This window comes from Dipodomys merriami, unplaced genomic scaffold, assembly GCF_024711535.1.
Source record: "Dipodomys merriami isolate MVZ:Mamm:240054 unplaced genomic scaffold, mDipMer1.0.p SCAF_288, whole genome shotgun sequence".
Taxonomy (NCBI): domain Eukaryota; kingdom Metazoa; phylum Chordata; class Mammalia; order Rodentia; family Heteromyidae; genus Dipodomys; species Dipodomys merriami.
This window is the reverse complement of record NW_027204359.1, coordinates 233,915-246,328: the sequence shown is the minus strand read 5'-3', so window position 1 is coordinate 246,328 and position 12,414 is coordinate 233,915. Positions and strand designations below refer to the sequence as shown.

Here is a 12,414-nt window from a genome sequence, read left to right as displayed (position 1 = left end):
CACCTACTTTTGCTGTTATTTAAGTTATGGCTTCTTTGATGAACATATTCTCTTCTTTAAAAATTGTCAAATATTAGCTTTATCGTAAACTTCATCTAATATTTCTTGGTTCAAAAGAGAAGTCCAAACAGTTGTTGTCACTTAGCTTTCTTACTGTCTTAGTTCAAAGCCAACGAGGCAGGAGAGTCTGTCATACTCTTATCTGAAATTAAACACCAAAAAACCAGAAATGGAGTTTTGGCTCAAGCAGTTGTGTACTAGCTTTGGGGGCAGGTCGGAAAGAAAGACAAATGTTCAGGGACAGGGTCCAGCCTCTGAGTTCAAGGCCCAGAACTAGCACAAAGTAAACAAACAAGCAAACAACACAAACCCTGGGTATTTCTTTGGGACTCTCCTTAAAGGAGTAGTGGTCCAATAAGAGGCTGGTTTTGCTGATCATACTCTCTGGATCCTGCTTTTTTGAAATCTTTATTGCTATGGAAACTCAGGACCAGACTAGAGGAATTGATAACTGACTCCTGCAACAAGAGAATCATCTCAGGAGTGAAACATCCATCCATAAGACACTTCAAAACCTCCATATCTTTGTTTATTTGCAGTAGAACATTTTTAAAACAAAGTTATTTCCTTTTGTTATGCTGGCCTTCAAATGGCATATTGTTTCCTTTTGTAATACTCTCAACTACAACTTTACAGACAAGTTTTATATGAATAAAGAACACAAAATTGTCAGGAAGAAAGTTTCCTTCAAGCCTTGAATTCTTTTCTTGTACAGTAAAAAGGAAAGCAAAAGTTAACTTGAACTTTGTCATTCCTCTATGCTCAATTCATCTCCTGAGATCAATTTCCACATTTAGTAACAGTTACTTCCGCTTACTTCCAGTAACAATCTATGGTGCTGCTCTAGAAAAAAAATGAATGTTTTCTGGCTTCATTGAAATAGCACAAGGACACTTTTGGACATGAGGTAACACGTGTTTCAGAGACAACTTAGTAAGGAGAAAATATGAAATTTAAATTGCTTATGAATACTTTTTTCATGAGTACATTTTGTTCAAAGTTCTTAAGTGCTCTTTAAATTATGGTGAATTTTAAATGGGAGAAGGTTCTCAGATAATTTTTTGTGAGTGTATGTGCTGTGCATTAACTTCACAAGTGTACACGAGTGAACAGTAAGAGAAACAATAGCAATAATAGGAAAGAGAAGTTCTGTGTTTATATAAAAGGCTTCAGTAAAATATAGAACACTCTACAAATAAGACAACATTGAAATAATAAAACCAAGTCCAGTATGTAGATTTATGGGAGTGATATAGAGAAGCATTACTTCTATGTGGAAGATGAAGCCACATCCTTTCTAAATCACGCTTTATAAACACGTAATTTTGTAAAAAGGAGAATGGAAGAATGATTGTTTCCAATGCAAGTCACGTATGAGAGAATAGACTTAACTGGAAAAAATAGGAATTATACTAGCAATGAATCTGGTGGCTAAGATCACATTTCTTTTTTTTTCCTTTTCTTATATTCTTTTTTGTAGTTGTTGGTCGTGGTACTTGAAATCTGGGACTGGGCACTGTCCTTCTGGAACACAGCTCAAGGCTAGTGCTCTTCCACTTGAGCCACAGTGCCACTCCCAGTTTTCTGGTAGTTATTGGAGAAAAGAGTCTCCAGGACTTTCCTACCTGGGCTGGCTTTAAACCCCAATCCTCAGATCTCACCACACCCAGCTTAGGATCACATTTCTAACAGTGTACATTCAGCATATGTATTGTGTATATTCATCTATCTTTATATTAATTCTTGAGTTAAAAATCTGGGCTACAGGTTAGACTTAACACTCACAAAAGTGTTTGTAGTTTAAAAGTTGATACTCCTGGAAAAATAAAACCTAAAAAGGTAAAGGAGTCTGAGAAGTTCAATTTGCATCCAGCCTGGGTAGAACAGGCTTTGAGACACTACCTATAATTAAACAGCCAAATGCTGGAATACTAGTCATGATCAAGATTGCTGAATAAGAGCATGAGGTTTTTGCATACATACATACAAACATACACATACACACAACGGGACTTATATGTGCACACAAAAATAGACAAATGAAACAACTCTCAGAATATGTAGAAAAGTTAGAAAACAATAGAAAATATGTCCTGAGTAAGACTAGAATCAAGTGATAATTTTTAATATTAGAAAGCCCTCCAGTGAACTTTCCCCAAAAAAGTTGAGAATATTACATAGCTAGGAATCAGTGATAGTAAGAGAGTCAAGCAACATTATTAATGGGATAGGATCCATGGAGGAATTAATCAGGGAACCCTGTAGGTGCATATAAAAATGTTCATATCTTGTGTGAATTGTTAGAACATCTTTGAAAATAGTACATAAACAATCTGAGCAGTCAGTCTAGTGGATAAGATCGTAGGAGAAGTTCAGAATTGCGAGTCTGTTTCTAGAGTAAATAAACTATGGCAGGACAATGTGACACAAGCCTGGAATTCTAGCACTTCGTGAGGAGATTAGAGAATGCAATTATATTGCGATACCTTCCCTGGACCAGGTAGAACATCATTGTCTCAATAAAACAAACCAAACAACAAAAAAGGAATACACCGTTGGAATTTTGGGCTAATTTTCTCATTATGTTTTGAGAAGTCAAGTTTCCTATTGAAATGCAACTTATATATATATCCTCATTTGTGTTTTAAATGCTCTAGATGCAGAATGGCTCATTATTTCCATCCAAAAATTTGCAAAACTAAGTAAGCACTATTCTGTTGGCTGCCAAAGAAATGTTGAAGGATTACAAAAGCTTAAGTCTGGAGAAATAGCAAAGTTCATCTAATGTAGTACTTTGTAGACTTTGTTAAATTAGAATTTAGATTTAAAGTATGTATTTTTGTTTTGTTTGTAATTTTATATTCTATAGGATACTACAAAATTCTTTTTAAGTAGAGGGATTAATGGACAAATTCACAAATGATTCTTGCATTCTATTTTCCTAGAATATTCTTTCAAGAGAGTTATAATTAGAACATAGTTAATAGATAATTCCCACAGTTGATGTATACCATGTTAATGTGAATAATCTAGACAGAGTTGCTAACAAATGGATGATATTAATTTATAAATTTAGAAAAACAGCAATTTCCTCTCTGTTCATTTCTAGCTCTCTGCTCTCTCTGTTCATTTCTAGCTCTCTCTCTCTCTGTTCTATTCTAGCTCTCTCTCTCTGTTCTTACCTCTCTCTCTCTGTTCTTTTCTAGCTCTCTCTGCTCTAGCTCTTTCCTCTCTTTTCCAGCTCTCTCTCATTCCCAGCCAAGTGGAGTGCCAACCTTGCCTGGTCCCAGCAGGCCTACTGAATAAACCTACCCCTTACCTGAATACCACATGCGTGCTGGTGCTGTTCTTACTCGGCTACCTCTTTTTAAAAAACCTAACATAAATGGTGCCGTGACTCGGATAAAGAACTTAAAATCAGGATAGCTGTGATTTCTCTCTGTTTTTTTCCCTCTTTTTTCTTTTTTTTGTTTGTTTTTTCCCTTTTAGCTCTGAGGAATACCCACAGTTCTGACGGCCTTTTGCGAACCAGTCTGTTTATGGTGGAAACAGCGCATCGATACCATTGCTGGCCTTCACATCCATGTCCACACCACTTCTCTACTTTGGCCCTGGTAACTGAGCCCCAACCATCTGATGTGCTTTGTTAGCAAAGATGTCTAAATGTTGTCAAAATTTTAGGTTTTGAGTTTTGCCTTTTTTGTTTTGTGTTGTGTATTCTACTACTGACTACATGGTTCTAAAATACTGGGCATATCTATGCTAAAATTCTCATCACATCTAATGAGTTTTGTCATTGCAGAATATTTGTTGGTCAGTTCTTGATAGGAGCAGGTAAGCTCTACTTATTCTACTTGATCTCCTTGTTGCTTTAATTGGAAATAATAAAGGGCTTTTGTGGCAAAGATTTCAGTTCAAAGCCAGCTCGGGCTGAAAAATCCCTAAGACTCCATCTCCCAGCTAAACTCTGCAAGTGATACTATAACTCAAATGGTTCAGTGCTAGCCTTGAGAAGAAGTGCTCAGGGACTGTGCCCAGGCATGGAGTTCAAGTCTTGAATACCAACTGGGAGAAGCCATCCCAGCAACGAGCACCTAGACTCAGCCAGTCTGGGGAACAAGGAAACATGGAGAGGACTAAGAGGAGATAATATCACATCAGCTACTTTGTGCCTGCCCTTTTAAAATTAACCAGAGCCAGGAGGTCAGTGGAAGTAAGAAGCTTACCCAGCCAATGGTTATACCTGTCTACCTATTAACTGAACAGGAATTTATATTCTTGCCTTTGTCACCTGACTTCTCTACTTAGTCGCCAGATATCAGAAGTAGCTAGGGACATTTCTACCAACATTTTCAGCCCCAAGTCCTTCCTCTTGCCATTTATTTGCTGTTTAGTATTTATTTTTCCAGCCGCTCAATGCTCATAAGACTTCTCCAGTCTTCACCCAAGGACTCAATCAACCAAAGGACAGCTACTGCTCACTGCCTTCTGGGAGGGGACCAAATTCCAGCCTTTTACCCCTATTGTCCACGCCCCTTATCAGCAGGAAGTAGCCAGAGAGAATCCTAGCCCTATTTCAAGATTATTAAAAGGCTGGAATGTAAGGTCCGCACCTGGATGGCTAGCAGAATCCACCCTCCTCACAGCAAAGTCTCCACCCTGTACCTGCGTTACATAGGCAACTGTGACACCTGGAAGAAGTCACATCTGAATTTGATGTGGCCACACCTTTCCCCACCCATATCCTAGATAAGGCCTAGCACAGGCCCAGGCGCTCTCTCTGTTCGTTTCTAGCTCTCTGCTCTCTCTGTTCATTTCTAGCTCTCTCTTTCTCTGTTCTATTCTAGCTCTCTCTCTCTGTTTTTACCTCTCTCTCTCTGTTCTTTTCTAGCTCTCTCTGCTCTAGCTCTTTCCTCTCTTTACCAGCTCTCTCTCATTCCCAGCCACGTGGAGTGCCAACCTTGCCTGGTCCCAGCAGGCCTACTGAATAAACCTACCCCTTACCTGCAAAAAAAGAAAGAAAAACAGCAATTTTTGAGGGTTTGGTTTAAAATGGTATGAAGAGAGTTGTTGTGTGACATCTTCTTTTTTTCAACCTCTAAGTAACACAGGAAGCCATTTCCTTATTTACATGCCTCTGTATACATTGAGAAAAATGCTAGGTTTGGGGTTTGTACTCAACTTTGTTTTTGTTTTATTGGTTTGCCTAGAGCTTGAACTCTTGGCCTGGGCAGTGTCTCTGAGTCTGTTTATGCTCAAGGCTCATGCCCTACCACTTCAACCTCAGTGCCACTTGTGTCTGGCTTTTGTGGAGAAGTATATTGGAGATAAGATTCTATGAAACCTTCCTGCCAGGGTGGGCTTTGAACCATAATTTTCCAATCTTAGCTTCCTGAATATCTATGATAATTTAAAAAGTATAAATATAAATAATAATTGCAAGTGATCTGATCTCAAGAATACCAGTGGAGAAAAAATTATGCATCTCAGGTTATTGTGATGTTCTTTCCAGAACACGGAGGGCATCACATTAGCAGAGGTGTAGTATTTTTCACAATAGAGATAAGCTATTCATGATATGAATTAAGGAATTTTAGGGTGCCCCTTACAAGTTGGAAACTGTTGGGCTAGAACGACTTCATGGCATAAATCTTGGGATCGATAGTCATAGAAATAACAGCTTACTCTGATAAAAAAAATAATGCTTACTCTTGACGAATTATTACAGATGCTTTATAGTTTTATTCTCTACCAGAATGTGGCTATTTTTCTATTGACTTCTCAATCTGTACACTCCATTGGAAACTGCATCTATTGCAGAATTTTATAACATGCAAAAAAGTACTATTTTGAATCTCTAACATATGGAATGTTGAGAATTTAAAAATGAGTAATTATGAGTAGTTATTTGTCATATGAATTTTGAAGAAAATATATACTCTGTCTTCTTAACAAATTATTTAATTTTAAAAGTTATGGGTTTACATAGCATTAAAGTGTTTTGATGTTTTAGAATGAGAAACTAATAAATTCATTCTTTTTTGAAAAATTCGGCAAGTATATTATGAAAATATTTTCTAGTTGCATAACAATCACGTTGATGACCCTCTGATAAAAAAGAGGTAATCAATTTTAATTAGATGTCAAATAGAATTGATTTTTAAAATATTGATACATAAAGAATAATATTTACTGTGCCAATACAGTAAAATTACATTTTACGCAGCTTATTTTTTCAATATTATTATCAAATTGATATACAGTGAGGTTACAGTAATTGTAAGGTAGTGAATAAAAAACATTTCAAACTTGTTACCCCTCCTTCATTTTTCTCACAGTTTTCCTTCACCCCTTCACCCCTCACAAGTTATAAGGTACATTTCCAACATATTGTCTTGTGAGTGCTGCTATTGCATTGGTTTTCCCTTTGTCTTTTGTCTCAACATTTTGTTTTTCCTCTTCCCTTACCTATTTAAGGTGAATGCATACACAATACAAAATCAAATACAGCAGGAATGAACTATAGGGGAAAAACTCAAAGAAAACAAATCACATAGTTCATCAAAAACGACAACCACAAATGAAAAAATCTGGTTCCCTATCTTGGAATTCATTTTGCTTAGCATCAGCTTATATGGCTATATATACGCAGTACAAAGCTACTGGAAAATAATAGTTGCATGGACACTATATCATGAAAAGAGCATGTGAACTTTTGGATGGTAAAGGTGGAATTAGGATTGGTGAATTCGCGGTTCTGATAAAGGGATTTCAAGAGTTTTAAAGTTGTGACAGATAAATTTGAATTGTTCAAAATTTTTAACAACTTAGCCTATTAAGAAAATTTAAAATTTCCTGGGACAATAGGCTTTCATGCAAAGAAATCCATGGACACTTAGTAGAGAAGAAGCAATGTGGGTGAAGATGGCTCTTTTTCACACTAAACAAACCTCAGAAACGTTGCTGTAAATCCGGTTGGTTACCTTGGAATTATCCTTACCCAGGAAATATATTCTTACTGTGTGAAACAAGGTTGTATTGGAATTTAAATTCAAGTTCTTAAAAAATAAGACATCAAAATTTGTGAATTTACCTTTAATTACAAAACAGTAATTCTCTAAAAAAGATAATTTGAGTCAAAATATTCAGGGAGAAAGTGCCCTCCAAAATGCAAGAAGGTGTTGGGTTTACACATTTCTGTTTGTAACAATTTCTACAATGTCTTTGCATTTGAAGCAGTGAAACAGAAAAAAATCTGATTATATAATTCAAACCAATGATTTCACATTTCTAAGTGGCTCACAAAAAATAATATCTTTAATAACATGAGATAGTGAAGACTTCTCTTATTACATAAGCCAAAATGTTTTGGGTTCAGAATAGAATTGAGCAAATGGAAAAGGTAAGAAAACATAGTTCTTAGAAGCCCTAGCTAAGCATATTGGCTTTAGCAGTGAAGGGAATCCAAACTTTTTATACAAATTGTATTAATAGTTTTTGGAGGGTCCGGTCGTGGGGCCTGAACTCTGGGCCTGGGTCCCTCAGGTCTTCAGGTCAAGGCTAGCGCTCTACCACTTGAGCCACAGCACCACTTTCGGCTTTTTTTCCTTTTGCTTATGTGGTGCTGAGGAATAAAACCCAGGGTCTCAGGCATTCAAGGCAAGCACTCTACCAAAGAGCCAACTTCCCAGCCCTAACTTGTGTTAATATTTTTACTAACTAAAGTGATTTTACAGAGCCTATTTGGCTCACTACAATGCCAAACAGATTGAATGGAGACATGAAAATACATTCCACATCCAAATGAGGCAACTTAAAGAGTTTTCAAAGACAAATCATGAAGATGTAACAGTGGTGGAGCCCATATAATCTTTCAGCTTCACTAGACTTGAAGCTAAGATGCTGTGATTAATTGTAAATCAGGCAAGAGCTAAGAGGAGGACATAGAAGCATTTACCTTTTGTAACAGACACTCTCTTTCTAGGTATAGGTGATTTAACTCTACTCTCCTCCATACATCTTGGTGAACAAATGCAAGACCAAGAGAAAAATAATCTATTGAAATAATTTTGCATAGAATAACTTCATTGTTCCTGATATGGTATCTAAGGAGAGTCTTACGATAGAAGATAAAAGTGCAGTATTTTTCAGTTTCCTCTAACCATCTTCTTAGCAAAATATATCTTTTAGGTTAGAATTGATTGGACCAAAAAGTGATGGAGTACTTATGTTTGTGGGCATTTTAGACACAAGAAGACTTTCAAGGTAAAAGAAAAATGAAAAAATACAGCCAAATGTTGGTGATTACAGCTTCTTGGACTGTTTTCTGGAGACAAAGTTTTACATTAGATTTCTTCTCATTGACATAGATGTTGTTTCATGGCAACCAAATGCAAGAGGGAAATTTAATAGACTCGCCTGGCCAATTAATCAGCATGAAAGAAGAAAATGGCAAATAATATTTAATGAATTACTTTGACCAATTACTTTGCCAGAAGAAAGAAGGAAAAATATAATTCAAAATCAATTGACTTAAAAGTATGAAGAAAGAGTAGTGAAGAAAGATTAGAGAAAATATGGAGGATTGTTTTCTCTCCAGTGGAGTAATGCGTTCTTGATCTTGTTTCTTCTATTCTATCTTCACAAGCTATCAAGTGTGTCTCACGACTGGATTATCCAGTTCAGACAGAGAACTCCTAGAAGAAAGATACTATTTGCAGCAGATGTAGGTGATTTATAACCTTAGACAATCTATTTAAATCTGTTCAAAATTCTCTCCTATCCCAAACTTCTCTCTTTGGACAGCGTTCTTTGCTTTTCCCAAGACTACCCTTCATTAACTGCTTAAAATTTTGGGAGGAAATATTCATACTCTCTAGAGATTTCTGGTTGGTTGTGATTGTTGTGTGTTTTTGTTTTTTGTTGTGTTTTTAAACTGAATTTCAAAAGGTTGTGCAAGTATGTTACAATTAAATATATCCATCTAATTGCCCATTTCTCTTGGATCAGAGTCACTCCTTCCATCATTCTCAACCAAATGCTTCTCCAATATTTATTTCAGATTTACCACTTCCTTTATCATATGTGTACATTGAGTATTCTAGCTGTACTTGCCCCTTGTTCATTTTTCATTCATTCTATGTCTTTACTATAATTTCTTTCTGTTTTCAACTTCCTGATAGTCATCCTGTTAAACTGTCTATTAATATATTGAAAGGTTTATATACATTTCATGGAGTTTACATTCTGCATATGCTTGAACTGATGTCAGCTTATATTTCCATAATTCATTCATCTGCAGTAACAATTTGCAAGACTGGAGACGTGAAGCATCTAAACATGATTTTATTCTCATCCATTTGGAAGATTAATCTCAGTCAAAAAGAAAGTTAAAAAATGCATAGAATGTACTCCTAGCTACAAATTTTTATAAATAGCTTTGTACAGTGGTGTGATTGTTTTATTTTACATGGTATATTATTTTTTACTACCTATAAGTTTTGGAAAAAGAAGAAAACTAAAATTTATTCCTATATAGGAATGTGATAGAAATAGAAGACAGATTTTATGTTTGTCATATCTCTGATGAGTACCCATATTCAAGACTTAAAGTCATATTTCTCCCTATGTTACACAGACAGGGAAAACATAATATTGCATATGATAGGACAACTATTTGTGACGTTTTAAAATGTACCTTATTAAATGATGACATTTACTTTATTAGCAAACGTTTTGGTTTGAAATTTGGCAGGCTGATCTATTTAACACATTTCTGGAAGGCTCCTACTGAAAAACACAAATTATGGTTGGTACTATTTCTAGACTTTAATGAATGGTTGAACGTGTTTGGCATTTGTGCTGGGTAAATAATTCAACTCTATTGTAACTTGCTCCCTACACTTGAAAAACTTGTAATGTCACTAAGTATCATCTACTTCTCAAATGTTATTTTGGCGAATGTGATTTTAAAAAGTTAATTTGTAAAGGAATAACTTTCAGGAGATTAAATGTAGATTATCATTGGTTTGAGAGTGACATTTTATACCACTGAACCATGTTGTACTGAAGTCCCAGTGTTTTGCAGCACTAAGGATCTTCTCAATGTTTTCCTGAATTATATTTGAACTCTAAGTAAATTTTTCTGGGCCTTGGTAGACAAATTATGGATCTATCCTTCCAGGAACTATTTTTTGGCCCACTTATGCTGGACTAAAATCTTTCATTAATCATAGGGGAGGGGTATTAAAAATAATCTTATGACACCTTGTGAACTTGTTCACTGATATGGGCTGGCCATCTGTAAGTTGAATGTTTGAATCATAGTACATACTCTCAAATTTTGTGATCTCATCTTTCATTTTAAGTTGCCTTGCATTTCACAATTGCTTAATGCTAAATCCTGCATCTCAAGGAATTGGGGCCCTGAAATATAGGAAATGAGAAATTGAAATGGGTCTTCAATTACTTTGTTGCATGTTGCATGGGCCTATGTGAGAAGTCTTGCCGTTGTTATCTGATGATGCAGGTAACTGGTACCTGGGATCCTAGGAATCATTGGGTCGTGCAGAAGAATAATATTTGTTAGACATCTTATCAGAAAAATTTGGGCATAATCAGTAGGAATGCTTCAGAAATATGGAGAAAAAGAGTTTTGGATCAGTGAATTAAAACAATAAACAGAGAAGCAGAGTAAAATCCCTTATAGATTAGGGGAAAACAAAATTGTTTTTTTACCATGTGAATTCAGAAGACCAAGAACAGTTAGAATGTATCACAAGTTTATACCAAAGACACTGCGTTGATATTTTTTATATTCTAATATATATTTTAAACCTAATTATTTATATTCCAATTCTATTTATTGGAATAAATAAATTTTAATTTATTTGTGAAATTATCAACTAATTCTAGTAAGTTTCATTGTGTGAAATATAAAATCAGCACATATAAGTATAAAATATATAACTATATATAATATAAGAAAAAAGACACATGTTTTGCATTGTTCTGTTGTGGTTACAGTATCAAAGGCAACTCTGTTTTAAAGTATTATTACATTATCTCTACCTCAGTGTTTGATAGAGTTGGACCTAAAGCTTTACTATTTGTAGATTTACAGCCTGTAGGGAAGAGAAAACACTGTGATTAAAACATTACCAATTTAAGGCCTAATAATGAGAAGAAACATCTGGACTTCTCCTGCAACTATGAAAATATTTGGTGATAGAAATTCAGTAGTGTAACTTCCTGCCTGGTAGGATGGTAGACAGGCCAGGATACTAAGTAATCATGAATATGATCAATTTTTTCACCTTCTTGGCTTTAGTTACTTTTGAAATGTTAGATATAATAAACAATTATATTTTGATAAAATCCCTTCTAGTCTGAACAGTTATGACTGAACTGTTCATCTCTCTATGATCCCTGGTAACTAAGATTAGTGTTGTTCAAGTAAAACAATCTATGCTGTCAGGGTAAGATATTCTGATTGGTCTCTTCCTACATGAAAGAAGAATAAAGGGTCAGGTAGCCATTTGTGCCAGTAAGACCTCACTTGGGAAAATGTCAACTGCAGAAGGTTAGAAGTAGCTCTTAAGCAAGGCTTACTTTGAATCCATTAGCTCCACAAAGCTAATTCAGTTGGATCAATTAGTACATGAAAAAGCCATCACCTTTGGACCTAGCAATAAATTATTGAAAGTATGATCAAATTCCAAATTAAAAAGACTTAAAATTGTCATTGACAAAAAATTTGCAAATGTGAGCATTAAGATGAACAATATATTTTTTTCCACTATTCACAGAATTTTAGGAAAATAAGATCAGTAGCATTGTCAGGAACAATATAGTTTCCTTATTACAAGTAGGCAACCGTGGATATAAGTCTGTATAAAGATTGCATCATTAACTACTTAAATTTAGAAGATACTACATGCTTCAGCAGCATGTATTCCCAAATTACAATACAGAGATTAACATGACAATTGCACAAGGATGATATGAAAATTTGTGAAATATTCTGTATTTTTCATTTTTCAGATGCAAGAAATGAAAAACAGTTATTAAAAAGTTGATTACAAAATAACAAGTGTAACAACACACGTAATTCATATAATTAAATTTAGTTTCATATCAATGTATTAAATCTTCACCTCAGAAAGGCGTTTACATAACATAAACTTTACAAAACTTTTGAAATTAAACAACATTGTCATTTTATCCCAAAGAAAAATAATATTAGGACCTAGGAAAAAAAGGAATCTAAAACTTTCTATATGGAATACAATCTGAAAGGACACATTATACAAACATAGAATACTTTAAAATATTCTTTTTCAGACAATCACCAGA

The 12,414-nt window shown here is 34.9% G+C and overlaps 1 pseudogene; it reads left to right on the top strand.

Annotated features, from left to right (window-relative positions):
• Nucleotides 1-11,995: 11,995 nt before the first annotated feature.
• Nucleotides 11,996-12,092, top strand: LOC138838688 (U6 spliceosomal RNA; annotated as a pseudogene).
• Nucleotides 12,093-12,414: the final 322 nt, after the last annotated feature.